The 17251-nt window shown below is 36.8% G+C and overlaps 1 protein-coding gene and 1 non-coding gene across 2 annotated transcripts in view; both read left to right on the top strand.

The window, feature by feature from the left end:
• The window catches only part of FGF12 (fibroblast growth factor 12), a 592491-nt gene that overhangs the window by 189787 nt on the left and 385453 nt on the right, over positions 1-17251 (top strand). The gene's annotated exons all lie outside the window — the stretch shown is intronic.
• Positions 6507-6610, top strand: LOC129034438 (small nucleolar RNA U13). Its single transcript, XR_008501913.1, has one exon. It is a non-coding gene; the product is annotated as a small nucleolar RNA U13 (small nucleolar RNA).

Here is a 17251-nt window from a genome sequence, read left to right as displayed (position 1 = left end):
AACATTTTATCCAATGACTGCAGAATACATATTCTCCTCAGTACATGCATCATTCTCAAGGATATACCTTATGTCAGGTCACAAAACAAGTCTTAAAACATTCAAAAAATTGGAAGTTATATCACGTATCTTCTGTGACCACAATGGAATAAAACTAGAAATCATTAACAAGAGGAACTTTGAAAACTATACAATCATAAGGAAATTAGACAGTATGTTCCTTAATGACCAATGGGTCAAAGAAGAAATGAAAAAGGAAATTGAAAAAAATCTTGAAACAAATGATAATGGAGACGCAACACACTGAAACCAATGGGATACGGCTAAAGCGATACTAAGAGAAAAGCTTATAGCTATAATCACCTACGTCAAAAATTAGAAAAACTTCAAATAAACTACCTAATTATGCTTCTTAAAGAAATAGAAAATCAAGAATAAAACAAACCCAAAATTAGTAGAGAAAAAAATAATAAAGTTTAGAATAGAAATAAGTGAACGTGAAATTAAGAAAACAATACAAAATCAGTGAAACAAAATATTGGTTTTAAGAAAAGATAAACAACATTGAGAAAACTTTGGCCAGACTAAGAAAGAAAAGAGAGAAGGACCCCAAAAAATCAGAGGTGAAAATGAAGACTTTACAACTGATACTGCAGAAATCCAAAGGATCATCAGAGGCTACTATAAGCAACTCTATGCCAACAAATTGGAAATTCTAGAAGAAATGCATATATTCCTAGACACATATAACCCACCAAGATTGAACCATGAAAAAAAATCCAAAACTGGAACAGACAAATGACAAATAACCAGATCAAAGCAGTAATAAGAAGTCACCCAGCAACGAAAAGCCTGGAACCTGATGGCTTCAATGGTGAATTTCACCAAACATTTAAAGAAGAACTAATATCAACCCTACTAAAACTATTCAGAAAAATAGGGCAAAAAGGAATACTTCCAAACTTATCATATGAGGCCAGTATTACACTGATACCAACACCAGACAAAAACACCTCAAAAAGAAAAGAAAACTATAGGCCAATATCCCTGTTGAACATTGATGCAAAAATCATCAACAAAATACTAGCAAACTGAATTGGATTCAATAACTCATTAAAAAGATCATTCATCATGACCAAGTGGGATTTATTCCAGAAATACAAGGATGGTTCAGCATACACAAATCAATCAACGTGATGCATTATATCAACAGAACAAAATACAAAAAACATATGATCATTTCAATTGATGCTGAAAAATTATTTGATAAAATTCAATATCATTTCATGATAAAAACCCTAAAAAAATCTGGGTATAGAAGGAACATACCTCAACACAATAAAAGCCATATATGACAGACCCACAGCTAGTATCATAGTGAATGGGGAAAAATGGAGAGCATTGCTTCTGAAATCTGGAACACGACATGATGCTCACTTTCACCATTGTTATTCAACATAATAGTGGAAGTCCTAGCTAGGGCAATCAGAAAAGAGAAAGAAATAAAAAGCATCCACACTGGAAAGGATGAAGTCAAATTATCCTTGTTTGCAGATGATATTTTTGTTATTTGGAAAAACCTAAAGGCTGCACCCAAAATTATTCAAATTGATCAACAAATTCAATAAAGTTGCAGGATACAAAATTAACATACATAAATCAGTAACATTTCTACATGCCAACAGCAAATAACCTGAAAAAGAAAAGAAAGCGATCCCGTTTGCAATAACTACAAATAAAATAAAATATCTAGGAATTAATTTAACAAAATAAGTGAAAGATCTCTACAATGAAAACTATAAAACATTGATGCAAGAAATTAAATAGCACAACAAAGAAATGAAAAGATATTCCATGTTCATGGATTGGAAGAATCAATATTGTTAAAATGTTCATACTGCCCAAAGCAATGTACAGATTCCATGCAAGTCCTTCAAAATACCAATGACATTCTATTCTTCACAGAAATAGAAAAAAAAAATTTGAAAATTTATGTAGAACTGCAAAAGACCCAGGAAAAAGCTAGAATTATCCAGCTAAAGCTATCATGTGCAAAAAGAACAAAACTAGAGGAATCTCATTACTTGACTTCAAATTGTACTACAGAGCTGTAGTACCAAAATAACATGGTACTGGCATAAAACCAGACAAATAGACCAATGGAACAGAATGAAGAACTCAGAAGTAAATCCATATGTCTACAGTTAACTTATTGCATAAACAAAGATGCCAAGGACATACATTGGGGAAAAGACAATCTCTTCAATAAGTGGAGCTAAGAAAACTGGATATCTGTATGCAGCAGAATGAAACTAGACTCCCTATCTCTAGCTAACCATATACAAAAATAAAAAAAATAAACGGATTAAAGGCTTGGTGAGGTGGCTCATGCCTGTAATTCCAGCACTTTGGGAGGCCGAGGCGGGCAGACCACCTGAGATCAGGAGTTTGAGACCAGTCTGGCCAACATGGTGAAACCCCATCTTTACTAAAAATACAAAAAATTAGCCGGGCGCAGTGGCACACATCTGTAATCTCAGCTACACAGGAGGCTGAGGCAGGAGAATCACTTGAACCTGGGAGACAGAGGTTGCAGTGAGCCGAGATCACACCATTGCACTCCAGCCTGGGGAACAAGAGTGAAACTCCATCTCAAAAAAAAAAAAAAAAAAGGTTAAAGGCTTAAATCTAAGACCTTACATTATGAAACTAATAAAAGAAAACTTTGGGAAAACACTCCACAACACTATTCTTGGCAAAAATTTCTTGAGTAATACCCCACAAACACAGGCAACCAGATCAAAAGTGGACAAATGGGATCACATCAAGTTAAAAACCTTCTGCAAAGTGAAGGATACAATCAACAAAGTGAAGAGACAACCCACAGAATGGGGGAAAATATTTGCAAACTATCCATCTGACAAGGAATCAATAACCAGAATATATGAGAAGCTCAAACAACTCAATAGGGAAAAAATCCATTAATCTGAACAAAAAATACATGAAGATCTGAATAGACATTTCTCAAAAGAAGACATGCGAAGTGGTATATAACAATGTGCTCAGCATCACTGATTATCAGAGAAATGCTAATAAAAACTAACAATATGTCACCTCACCCCAGTTAAAATGATTTTTATCCAAAAGACAGGAAATCACAAACACTGGCCAGCATGTGGAGAAAAGGGAATCCTTGTACACTCTTGGTGGGAATGTAAATTAGTACAACCACTATGGAAAATCGTTTGGAGGTTCTTCAAAAACTAAAAATAGGGCTACCATATGATCCTACAATCCCATTACTAGGTATATACCCAAAAGAAAAGAAATCAGTATATCAAAGAGATTTCTACACCCTCGTGTTATAGTAACACTATTCCCAATAGCCAAGATTTTGAGGCAACTGAAATGTCCACCAACAGACAAATGGATGAAGAGAATGTAGTACATATACACAATGGTGTACTATTCACCCATAAAAAAAGAATGAGATCCTGTCATTTATAACAGCATGAATAGGACTGGAGGTCATTCTGTTAAGTAAAATAAGCCAGGCACAGAAAGATAAACTTCACATGTTCTCACTGATTTGTGAGAGCTAAAAATTAAAACAATTGAACTCATGGGGATAGACAGTAGAATGATGGTTACCAGAGGCTGGGAAGGGTAGTGGCGGGGAATGAGGATAGTTAATGAGTACAAAAATGCAGTTGGAAAGAATGAATAAGATCTAGTATTCGATAGCAGAATGGGGAGACTAAAGTTAACGATAATTTATTATATACTTAAAATTAACTAAAAGTATAATGGGATTACTTGTAACAAAAAGGATAAATGCCTGAGGTGATGAATGCCCCATTTACCCTGATGTGATTATTATGCATTATATGCCTCTATCAAAATATCTTATGTACCCCATAAATACACCCAGTATGTACCAACAAAAACTAAAGGTTAAAAAAATCAAAATATCAAAAGCGAAAATCTTATTTTTTATATATATTTTTAAATGTCTTAGAAAATTCTCAACATATTTTACAATTTTTGTTAATGTCTCAGGATCATTATTACTAATTTTAATAGTTGTATTGCCCTGTAAAATACACTTTCGGAGACTTGTTAACAACTTGTTAGGCTTTCTGGTGTTCTTTGTCTTCACACATGATGGCACCATGTATTGTGACTTTGGAGAGCATGGTATTTGTTGGTTTGTTGTTTGCTTACTTTTTTGCTATAAAATAGTTATTTCTCACCATATGTTTTTAAATCTGTCTATTTCAACTTTTGCTTCTTGATAAGAGGTTAGCAGTCCTTTTCTGCTAAGAGCCAGATAGTAAATATTTTAGGCTTTATGGACCATATAGCCTTTGTCACAATCACTCGACTCAGGTTGTAGCCTGAAACAGTCATAGACAACACAGAAACAAATGGTTATGGCTGTGTTCCAATGGAATTTTATTTTCAAAAACAGGCAGTTTGCTGGATTTGGTGTGTGGGTTGTAGTTCTAGACTGTTGAGCGTGGTGAAATAGCTGTGTAGAGTAATATGTAAAAAAGTAAATAGAATTTTTAAAAATGTAAATACATATTGTATTAGGACATAATGTAACCCTACAAGCTATGTAAAATTTAGTGCTGCAATTTTATGACACCATTTGTGGGTGGTTAGATGTCTTTCTTTTGTCCCTTCTTTGCATCTTCTTTCAGGTTTGCATCTGTGGCAGATATTTGGGGTTATTGAATAAATGAGCTCTAGAACACTTGCTTCATATGAATAAGTGCATATGTATGTTTATGTATCTGAGATATAGCTAAATTCCTTGTACCAATTAAGACCTAGCTAAGATTTGTTTGAGCTCCATTCTATGAATTTTAGAGTTCAGTATTGCCCACCCCAACCACCAGCAAGTTGTATGCAAATTTTCAGTGCAAGTTTATATTTTCGAGGTCTCCTCTGGCTCTGAATTCTGTTTCTGTCAAATTATTTCATTTTAGAGATTGTACAGCTATCCTTGTTCTCTGAAAAATTCTCTTGGCCATTTCTATACCTCAGACTCCAGCCTCCTACCATGGTTTTTGGTTTTCCTTAGTCCCTTCCAGATGGCTCACAGGAGCTCCAAATTCTTCTCACATTGTTCTGCAGATTAATTCCATTTCCTCCAGTCTTACTCCCAAATTTCTCTCTGACTCCTCTGTGCATGTTTTGATCTACCAAGATGCTTTGCTGAAGAAAGAAGACCTATTCTTCCTTAATTGAACTGTCTTCCTAAGAAGGGAGTTTTAATTTTAAGTAGAATTTTTTCCCTATGGATATATGGATGAAAGATTGGGTGGATGGATGGCTAAAAAGATGTTATACAGTACTGCATATTAGGATAGCTACTTCATATGAAGGCTAGTACCAAATATGAAAAACCTATTTTTAGCTTATTATAGTTGATTTTGTGATCTAGATATTATTCAGCATTGTTCTTCAAATCCCCTGCCACAGCCAAAACACACCTTATATACTATTTCTGCTTTTACCTATAGGAAGAATTTTATTCATTTCTTATTTGTTTCATTTTATAACATACCCTAATAATGATTTTATTACAAAAGGAGTCAGGAATATCACTTCATATGATAGTCTACTAAATCTTAGAAATAAAATATAGATCATAAATTGTGTAAGGTAAAAGTTAGACTTAAAATCAAAATATCCACTGGAACTTACAATAGTAAGGTGGTATTTCTATTTGGAGGAATGTCCCCAAATCTCCCATATTAGAAAAATAGTTATCTTCTTATTATTAAATAGTTCTAAAATCAGTAATTTTAAAATGATTTTATTCAAAATTAGTATTATTCAGTCATATATGAATTATCAGCCACTCTTAATTGTCTACAAAGAGCACTGCAAAGAACATCAAATAAAAAGATACATTTTTAATAGACTAAAGAGCATGGTGGCTCATGCCTGTAATCCCAGCACTTTGGGAGGCCAAGGCAGGGAGATCTCTTGAGGTCAGGAGTTCGGTACCAGTCTGGCCAACATCACAAAACCCCATCTTTTCTAAAAATACAAAAATTAGGTGTGGTGGCATGCACCTGTAGTCCCAGCTACTTGGGAGGCTGAGACACGAGAATCTCTTGAACCCAGGAGGCGGAGGTTGCAGTGAGGCAAGATCATACCACTGTACTCTATCCTGGGCGACAGAGTGAGACTCCATCTAAAAAATAAAAGTAAAAATAAAGAGCTTACAATCTGGTTTTGCTTCTGGAAGTGATAGAATTAGAAAAAATCAGAAGTGTAATATATGAGTAAGTTAATTTTTTAAAAACTCACATTTCCTGAGCACTACAGGAACCTAAAACCTGCTTCTTTTAAGTTTACTCAGTGTGTTGAACTGTAATGGAAAGCTAGCAATTATACTGCTTATACTTTTTTATTAGAATCACTAGAAAATATTTGACCAGAAAAAATAGATTCTGAGTAAAATTACTTTTGTTAAACAACAAAATCTGATCCTTTTGTAGTTCATAAGCATGATGATTGGGTGTTCAAGTGTATGTGTGAGATGTGCCACCCTTGAACCTTGTCAAGACATTGGCACGTTACCCATCTGATATGAAAAGAAACCCTGTCATCTTATAAAAATTCACATTTATAAAGAGGAATAGAGACAGGACACTGAATGCTTTGGGTTTGTTTTGTCGACATTTATGTTTTCAAGCAGGCTTGCTTCATCCAGTTTTTATATTTTTTTGAGGAAAAATACACTGCCAGGAATCACAGTATGCAATGCAAATCAGACACAAAACTATTCCCTATGGACTTTCTAGCCTATGGAGAGAGATATGCATGCAGACAACAGAGGAAAATGGGGTTGCTTCTGATGTTTGGACTGGCCCATGATAAACTTTAATAAACTAGGAGAGACATAGAGGACAGTTTTGGCTAAGGAAAGAAAATGAACAAAGGCTCAAAAGTTCAAAAGTCTATGTCTATGTCCAAGTAAAGCAAGTGCAGGCTTACATTTTACTGTCTTTAATTTCTAAATTCAAGAAGCTCTGAAAACCATTGTGTGTGTTGTTGTTTTTCCTTAAGGTACAGACTAACCTGAATTGACAGGAGGCTATTTACAGTCTTTATTTATCCCACTTATGAGAATACTTATAGATTTTACTGCAGAAATATCAATGTATTTCATTATAGATGCAGCCCCAACATACATGGATTTTGCTAATATTTTAAACATTAACTGTATTACTTTAAAAAAATACCACCTTGTTCCCCAAAAACCTGAATTACAAAACTCACTCGGCCCCAGCTGTTTCTGGTAAGGGATTGTAGACTTGAAGTAATTATGGGGGAAGTGATATTGTAGAAACTATGTCCAGAAAGCTAGGTGAAGATTGTGCCAGTTCTTGAACACAGCAAGTTACAGATTTTGGTAATTTGACTTTAGATTGTAAGGAACCATTATACACTTTTGAAGAAGTGAAGTATTCAACCTTTTTTTATCAAAATTGGTTGAATCCCTGAGCACACGCTATTATAAATTTTTTCTCCATGCAATTACAAAAACTCTGAGTAAGATGGTGTCAGATGAAATGCCTTTTGAAAATAGATATTTACATCCATCATTTGTTTTCTTGTGATGGTGTGTAGGAGAAATAAGGTTAGAGAAAACAATTTCAGATCATGTCTGCAGCTTACTAAGTGTCATGCCACATAAATATGGTCAGAGTTTGATGTCCCCAAATGACTGTGCATTAAAAATACAAGAATTGTTTCATAGAAGAAAAAAATAAGCAAAAAACCAGAAGAAATAGTAATTTATTTCATATTTGGTCATGTTCCTCGCTAAAAATACCTGAAGGCAAATTCCAGAAAATTTGTTTCTGATTTGGTTAAGAAAATTAATTGAGAAATTAAAAATGTTATTGTCATTGTTGCGCATACAGTGTATGTGTGTCACTCATAGTAAGACTTTAAACTCTGCCTTTAAGAACAAGCATCAAAAGTTTGATACAAAATCAATGTTCACAAATCAGTAGCACTGCTATACACCAACAATGACAAAGTTGAGAATCAAATCAAGAACTCAATTGCTTTTAAAACAGCTACAAAAAATAAAATAAAAAAATACTTAGTAACATACTTAAGTAGGTGAAAGATATCTACAAGGAAAACTACAAAACAATGCTGAAAGAAATCATAGACAACACAAAGAAATAGAAAGACAACCCATGCTCATAAGTGGAAAGAATCAATATAGTGAAAATGACCATACTGCTCAAAGCAATCTACAGATTCAGATCAATCCCCATCGAAAGGTCATCAGCATTCTTCACAGAGCTAGAAAAAAAAAATCCTAAAATTCATATGGAACCAAAAAAGAGCCCACACAGCCAAATAAATACTAAGCAAGAACAACAAATCTGGAGGCACCACCTTACCCAACTTCAAACTATACTACAAGACTATAGTTACCAAAACAGCATGGTACTAGTATAAAAATAGGCATGTAGACCAATGGAACAGAATAGAAAACCCAGAAATAAAGCCAAATACTTATAGCTAATTGATCTTCAACAAAGCATACAAATACATAAATTGGGGAAAGGACATCCTATTAAATAAATGTTGCTGGGAAAACTAGCAAGCTACATGTAGAAGAATGAAACTAGATTTTAGTATATGCTAATCCAGAATGTAGGTCTAATTCTGAGTGTCTAGGTAAGACCATGGACTAAAAACAACAAACAAAAAAGCACTATCCAAATAAGCTGCCATCAGACTAACACCTCCTAAGCAAAAGATACTTATATTCCTCAACTCGAGGTGTCAGTGACAGCATCAATCATGTGGTAGAAAATTAAAGGAGGGGGTTGATTTTCCAAATTTTATCTTCACATACCTTCCTTTCAAAATACAACAACCGAAAATGTTGTTAATAACTTTAAGTTTTAAATTTCACCTTTAAGAAAAGTATTTTCATTTGCTTTAAAATAATTATAAATTTTAAAAATAGGGATGACCAATGGGTGTTTCATAATAGGTTCTGACCAGAAAAAAAGAAAAAAAATTCCCAAACCTCTTTTTCGGAATGTACTAGTCCTTTTGAAGAAGATCTTCTGTAAATGGGGAGTCCACTAAGTGCTAATCTCTATGTTAAGCATTTCCTTTTCTTTCTTTCTTTTTTCTTTTTGCCACAACAAACCTCAAGGCAGATTATTAGCCTTGTTTTGCAAATGGGGAAAATGAAATTAAAGTTAAGAAATGTGTCCATTAACACACAGCTGGGACTTGAACTCAGCAATGTATAGCTCTCAAGTGTTTCTTATGATGTCATCTAAGACTTTGACAACCAAAATGATCATAATCTCTGCAATATGGAGTGGACAACTGAAATGAAAACAGGAAAGAAAAAAAATCACCACTCTAATAACGTGTGTAGCTGTAAACTATCTTGCTGTCCAATATTTTTCTTATAGTTTTAAAACATTAAACTGCAGGGCTGGGTGCAGTGTCTCATGCCTGTAATCCCAGCACTTTCAGAGGCCGAGGTGGGTGCATCACCTGAGGTCAGTTCGAGACCAGCCTGGCCAACATGGTGAAAAGCTGTCTCTACCAAAAATACAAAAATTAGCTGGGCATGGCAGCATATGCCTGTAATCCCAGCTACGCAGGAGGCTGAGGCAGGAAAATTGCTCAAACCCGGGAGGTGGAGGTTGCAGTGAGCTGAGATCGCTCCATTGCACTCCAGCCTGGGTGACAGAGCAAGACTCTATCTTAAAAAAAAATAAAATAAAATGCAATTCAGTACCATAAAATTTACCCTTTTAATGTGTACAGTTCAGTGGTTCTTAGCATATGTATAAGGCTATGCAAGCCATCACCACTCTCTAATTCCAGAACACTTTCATCACCCCAGAAAAAAACCGCATGCCCATTAGTATTCACTTCTTATAGAATTTTGATGAAGCAAAATCCTTCAAAAGCTTTCTACTAAAAATCCAATTTTCTTAGATTTTTCCTTCAAAGACAATTCTTAAATATTTTATAGATACAGAAGAGAAATTATTAAAATAGTCTCAAATAACAAATGAGCGATATTGCTGTTGTTGAATAAATCTTCAAGGATGAAAGGATGAAAAGGATTATTACTGGCAGAGTTTCCCAAAAGTCATAAATATCAATAAACTTCTCCACCATATCATTACCACAATTTATTAAGGACCTACGATCTGGCAGGCACCATATTAAGATATTCTATCTCAATTAATTCTGACAACAATTCTATGGAAGTATGAATACTCGCTCTATGGTACACATAAAAACCACTGAAAGAAGGAGCAGTCATCTCATCCAGTAAATGTAAGAGTTGAGAGGTAATCCTAGGTCCAGTTTGATTTCAAAGCTCAAGCTCTAAACACTAAGCTCCACCAAGTGAGAGACAGTGGATCAAAAGAGAATGTAGATGTCAAATTAAAAAAAAAAAACAGGATGGAGAGAGAAGGATGAAGAGAAGTGGGTTAAGGGTACAAACATACAATCCAATAAGAGGAATAAATGTAATGATTGGTAGCAGAATAGGATGACCATACTTGACAAAACTGTATTATCCTCAGGTGACGGACATTTTAGATACTGTCCCTTAATTGCTGCGCATTAGATATGTGTAACAACATTTCTCATGCACCTCATTGATATGGTTTGGCTGTGACCCCACCCAAATCTCACCTTGAATTCCCACATGTTGTGGGAGGGACCCCATGGGAGGTAGTTGAATCATGGGGGTGGGTCTTTCCTGTGCTGTTCTTGCGATAGCGAATAAATCTCACAAGATCTAATGATAATATAAGAGGGAGTTTCCCTGCACAAGCTCTCTTCCCTTGTCTGCCACCATGGGAGATGTGCCTTTCACCTTCTGCCTTGATTGTGATGCCTCCCCAGCCAGGTGGAACCGTAAGTCCATTAAACCTCTTTCTTTTGTAAATTGCCCAGTCTCCAGTATGTCTTTATCAGCAGCATAAAAATGGACTAACACAGTAAATTGATAACAGTAGAGTGGGGTGCTGCTGAAAAGATACCCTAAAATGTGGAAGCAACTTTGGAACTGGGTAACAGGCAGAGGTTGGGACAGTTTGGAGGTCTCAGAAGAAGATAGGAAAATGTGGGACAGTTTGGAACTCCCTAGAGACTTGTCAAATGGCTTTGACCAAAATGCTGATAATGATATGGACAATGAAATCCAGGCTGAGGTGGTCTCAGATGGAGATGAAGAAATTGTGAAGAACTGGAGCAAAGGTGACTCTTGCTACATGTTAGCAAAGAGACTAGTGGCATTTTGCCTCTGCCCTAGAGATTTGTGGAACTTTGAACTTTAGAGAGATGATTTAGGGTATCTGGCAGAAGAAATTTCTAAGCAGCAAAGCATTCAAGATGTGACGTGGGTGCCGTCAAAGGCATTCAGTTTTATAAGTGGAAGACAGCATAAAAGTTGGGAAAATTTGCAGCCTGACAATGCGATAGAAAAGAAAATCCCATTTTCTGAGAAGAAATTCCAGCCGACTGCATACATTTGCATAAGTAATGAGTAGCTGAATACTGTTCCCCAAGACAATGGAAAAAATGTCTCCAGGGAATGTCAGAGGTCTTCATGGCACCCCTTCTCATCTCAGGCCTAGAGGACTAGGAGGAAAACGTGGTTTTGTGAGTGGGGCCCAGGGTCCCCATGCTATGTGCAGCCTAGGAACTTGGTGCCCTGTGTCCCAGCCGCTCCAGCTGTGTCTGAAAGGGGCCAATGTGCAGTTCTGGCCATGACTTCAGAGGGTGCAAGACTCAAGCCTTGGTAGCTTCAACGTGGTATTCAGCCTGCCAGTGCACAGAAGTCAAGATTTGGGGTTTGGGAACCTCCACCTAGATTTCAGAGGATGTAAGGAAACGCCTAGATGTTCAGGCAGACTTTTGCTACAGGGGCAGGGCTCTCATAGAGAACCTCTGCTAGGGCAGTGTGGAAGGGAAATGTGGGGTTGGAGCCCCCACACAGGGTCCCTATTGGGGCACTGCCTAGTAGAGCTGAGAGGGCCACCATCCTCCAGACCATAAAGTGGTAGATCTACTGACAGGTTGCACCGTGTACCTGGAAAAGCTGCAGACACAAAATACCAGCCCGTGAAAGCAACTGAGAGAGAGGCTGTACCCTGCAAAGCCACAGGTGCCGAGCTGCCCAACAGCATGGGAACCTACCTCTTGCATCAGTGTGACCAGGATGTGAGACATGGAGTCAAAGGAGATCATTTTGGAGCTTTGAGATTTGACTACCCCACTGGATTTCGGACTTACATGGGGCCTGCACCCCTTTGTTTTGGCCAATTTCTTCCAATACCTGAACCCCCACTGTATCTCAGAAGTAACAAACTTGGTTTTATTTTACAGGCTCATAGGCAAAAGGGACTTGTCTTCTCTCAGATGAGACTTTGGACTGTGGACTTTTGAGTTAATGCTGAAATGAGTTAAGACTTTGGGGGACTATTGGGAAGGCTTGACTGGCTTTGAAATGTGAGGATGTGAGATTTGGGAGGGGCCAGGGTTGGAATGATATGGTTTGGCTGTGTCCCCACCCAAATCTCATCTTGAATTCCCACATGTTGTGGGAGGGACCCAGTGGGAGGTAGTTGAATAATGGGGGTGGGTCTTTCCTGTGCTATTCTCCTGATAGTGAATAAGTCTCACCAGATCTGATGATTATATAAGCGGGAGTTTTCCTGCATAAGCTCTCTTCTCTTGTCTGCTGCCATGTGAGATATGCCTTTCACCTTCCACCATGATTGTAAGGCCTCCCCAGCCACTTGGAACTATAAGTCCATTAAACCTCTTTCTTTTTTAAATTGCTCAGTCTCTGGTATGTCTTTATCAGCAGCATGAAAATGGACTAATACACCCATAAATATGTACAAATAAAAAAATGAAAATAATAGTTCAGTCTAAATGGATTATTTGCATAAGCCCAGGATGCTGAAGATGGTTATCTAGTGCTGGCTCCTAGAAGCATTATTGCAGTGATTTTCATATCTACATATTGAATGCTTACAATGTACACTTGCATAAGACCATAGAAAACAGATCTTTCTGATCCTTCCATTTTTCATTATTTGTTAATTAACCTATAAAACTAGATGTGGAAACAATGGCAAAATCTGGAAGTATACAACCTTTCAGACTAATACTATGAACCTCTTCTCCCAGGTCTTTGTCTGTTGGTCTTCCAGGATCTTTATCCTAAACTAGTCATCATCTTAGTTTATTTTCTGTTGTTATAACAGAATACCACAGACTGTGTAATTTATAAAGACAAATACATTTAATTTTCGCAGTCCTGGAGGCAGGGAAGGCTGCTAGCATCTGGTGAGGGCCTTTTTGCTGTGTCATATCATAGCAGAAGGCAAGTGTGTGCTAGCTCAGGTCTCTCTTCCTCTTCTTATAAAGCCACCAGTCCCATCGTGAGGGCCCCACTCTGATGATGTTTTCTAATCCTAATTACCTCCCAAAGGCCCCACCTCCAAATTTTATCAATATATGTTTGGGGATTGAGTTTCTAACACATGACATTTTGAGGACACATTCAAGTCATAGCATCAATTTAAGGGTTCCAAAGGCTCCTTTTCTCCTGGCTTGCATTTCTTTTGGATTTTTTCAAGACCTCCTTTATTTTTATCATACTTGAAACCATGTGGTAGGTGTGTCATTGATTTTTAGGAAAGACAGAAGGCATGACGCATACTGCTTTTGTTGTAACTGAAATGTAAGGTTATAATAAATTTGATTAAGGCTTTATCTTCAGTCAAACCATATGGTTAACTCTAAAGAAACAGAATCATATAACTATTCTGCAACTCGGGTAAAGTTTTCAATTCAATTCAGCAGATATTTATTGACCATTTCCTATGTTTTGAGTAGCATCTGTATATTGAGAAAGGCAGAAATAGTAATATTTCATGATGAATGACTTTTATGAAATGACTTTTTTTTACCATGAAAGGGAACAAAAGTGACTGTGTGTGTGTGTGCATGTGTGTGTGTGTGTATGCGTGTGTGTGTTTATAAGCTTGAGGTGAGGAACTGTGTATAAAGCATGTGCCCAACTAATTGTGACACAAACTATGATGTGATAACTGCCTCAGTGTTTCCTGATTCCTCTAGCTAAATCAACACTTCTACCACCTCTTTAGACACTATAAAATCATGTACTTCTCCTTTTTTGCAGCTGTTACAGTTGTAATAATATATTAGTTTGCATGACTATTTGGCTAAATTTTCAAGAAGTACTTTGGCTTTTTGGAAATCAGAGACTATTATGTGAAAGTTCTATGTGAAGAAATATGCGCAGGTAAGCTCCAAAGAAGGGCACCTAATCCAGCCAGGAAAGGTTTATTGACAGAGGTGATAATGAATCCAATTTTTGAAGGGTTGGTATGAACTCACTGGAAGAAGAAAGAAAGCAGGATAGTCTAAGCAAGTGAACTATCATGTGCAAAAACATGTAGACATGAACATGGAAGTGTGACTCAGGCCAGGCGCGGTGGCTCATGCCTGTAATCCCAGCACTTTGGGAGGCTGAAGCAGGCATATCACGAAGTCAAGAAATCAAGACCATCCTGGCCAACATGGTGAAACCCATCTCTACTAAAAATACGAAAATTAGCTGGGCATGGTGGCGCACACCTGTAGTGCCCGCTACTCAGGAGGCTGAGGCAGGAGCATCACTTGAACCTGGAAGGGGGAGGTTGCAGCGAGCCAAGACGGTGCCACTGCACTCCAGCCTGGCGACAGAGTGAGACTCCGACTCAAAAAAAAAAAAAAAAGAAAAAGACAGTGAGACTCAAGGACATGGATGGAGTTAAGTTCATGTACAGAGATAAAAGAAGACAAGCAAATCATTATAGGTTTTATGTACCAAACTTAAATTGTCGACTTAATCTTCAACACTATGAAAAGTTTCGAAGAGCCACATTCTTTAGGGACTTAAGTTTTGGGGTGATTATTTTGGCAGTATGGAGGCTAAATTGAAGACAGTTGGAATATTTTTGTAAATACGTTGTAGTAATTAGGGAAGACGTGATCAGGGCCTGAAGGAAGGCAAGAATAAAGTGATGGATGTTAGAGATGTTAAACAAATAGTATCTATAATACTCTCTGTCTGATTGGAGATAAGTTAGCAAGAACTGTCTAGGATGGCTCACAAGGCTTTGAATTTGGAAACTGGATAGTTAGATGTAGTTATTCATTAAAATATGGAGTTCAAGAAGTTTAGAGAGAAAGATATGTGTCCAGTTGTAGTTATGTTTGTTTGTTTTGTTTTTTTTTTTTTGAAACACCTGTGGATCCTTTAGCAGAGATTTCCAGGGAAACTTGGAAATGGATGATTAAATCTATGTAGGTATCTTGTCAGCAGACACAGATCCAGGAGTTATCAATAGTATAAGAATTTTAATGTGTAAGAAGATGTCTAGTAACAGTAAAAATGGAGAAGAGATTGAAGCTTGGTGAATAGTAACACTTAGAGGATGGCAGAAAGAGAACTGTGATGTTAATAGAGAAGTAGAAGGAAAACCGAGAGAAAAAATGGTGTTTCTGAAGATGAGGAAGAGTTTCTTGAAATAGAGTGATCAATAATTTCAACACATATAATTACTGCATCTTTGTCGCATTAGGACAAAATGTGTCCATTGTATCTGGAATAGCCTGATTATGGTGATTTTATAAAAAGAACTTTGGTGAGATTGTGCAAGCAAGAGGCAGCACTCAGCGGGTTTAAGAAAGAAAAGAAATGCTGAAGTGAAGGTAGTACATATAGCCTCTTCTTTAAGATGTTTGTATGTTTGTGGAAGGGAAGAAAGAGAGGATAGAAAAATAATGCACAAAGGAGATTTCAAAATTCCACATGTGGCTCTTGCCTGGTATGTGAGAGTGGCAACTTTGGCCTTAACCTGCGTTCTGCACAGGCACAAAGATATATACATATGTATCCTTGTGAATATATTTGTGTGCATAACAATCACCTTAAAGGGGCTGAAATATTCATTCTCCAAATTATTGCATGTCCAACAAGCCTTCGACATGGATCCTAATGAACATCTCCAGTTAACCCTTTTCCTCCTCCTTTTCCTACTCTGACCATTGCCCCACAACCACTTGTATTAGGACAGTTAAAAGCTTGCCATCAGGAAAGTTAGCCAAATTCATAAGCTTAGACTCTTTCCTATGCCCTTTTCTGAAAGTTAACACTAATAGAAACCTCGGAGTTTACTGTAAAGGCAATGTTTATTTTTATTGGTCAGATCTTTAAAGGAATGGCTGCCTTCTGCTTCTAAAAAGCAGACAATTTACAGAGAAAATTCAATTTCCAGGGAAAGGAAAAATGCCCTGAAATCATTTCTATGCATATTATCAAGTAAGTTTGATCTGATGCTATCAAAACCAGGGGCAGCATCATAGTGTCTTTTAGAGAATATTGCACTAGGAAGGGGGCAGGGGTTCTGAGCCACTTAGTTGCAGCCCTGCTGCTGGGGGCCAGGTGACTTTAGAAGAAGTCACTGTCCCTTTTTTATATATTTTTTTTTCTGTTAAAGGATGGAGTTAGAAAATAAATGTCTACCATGGGTTGACTTATGTTAAAATTTTATCCCCAAAACCCCAAATGAAGTCATTCCACATATACATATCCTTTTTCTATCTGCATTTTGGAAGAACCTCTTCTTTACAAATGTGATAATACTGCTATGTGGTTTTACATGATTTGCATCCCTCCTCGGCAATCAGAATCACTCTTCTCATCTGTGCTATCACTACAGGCTTCACATTTCTCTATCCATGTCAACATTATTTGTATAGCTATCTATTATTTCCATCCCTATGAGATAGTGAGTCCACTGAGGGCAGGGTTATATTTAAACAAAATATGCACTCGCTAAATATGCAGTGAATAGAAATGAATAATTTTTAATTCATTTAACAGGTGGACTTAATAGTATCTTATAAAATTTGATGAAAGTTTTATTTGGAGAGCTTGGATAATATGAAAGCTAAAAGAGGTTGGGTGAATCTTTATTATCAGACTTGGGTAGGGCTCTTTATTACTGTTTTGGTGTCTTTAATACTCATTGTTGAAATTCCAGAAGGGCATGTGGGAATCAAACATGGTTTATAACAATCACATGGAAGTAACTATTTTTCCCAATGTCACCTAAATGTAAGACTT

This window comes from Pongo pygmaeus, chromosome 2 (assembly GCF_028885625.2).
Source record: "Pongo pygmaeus isolate AG05252 chromosome 2, NHGRI_mPonPyg2-v2.0_pri, whole genome shotgun sequence".
In the NCBI taxonomy this organism is placed as follows: Eukaryota; Metazoa; Chordata; class Mammalia; order Primates; family Hominidae; genus Pongo; species Pongo pygmaeus.
Note: the sequence above shows the minus strand (reverse complement) of the source record. Positions and strands in the feature narration are given on the sequence as shown.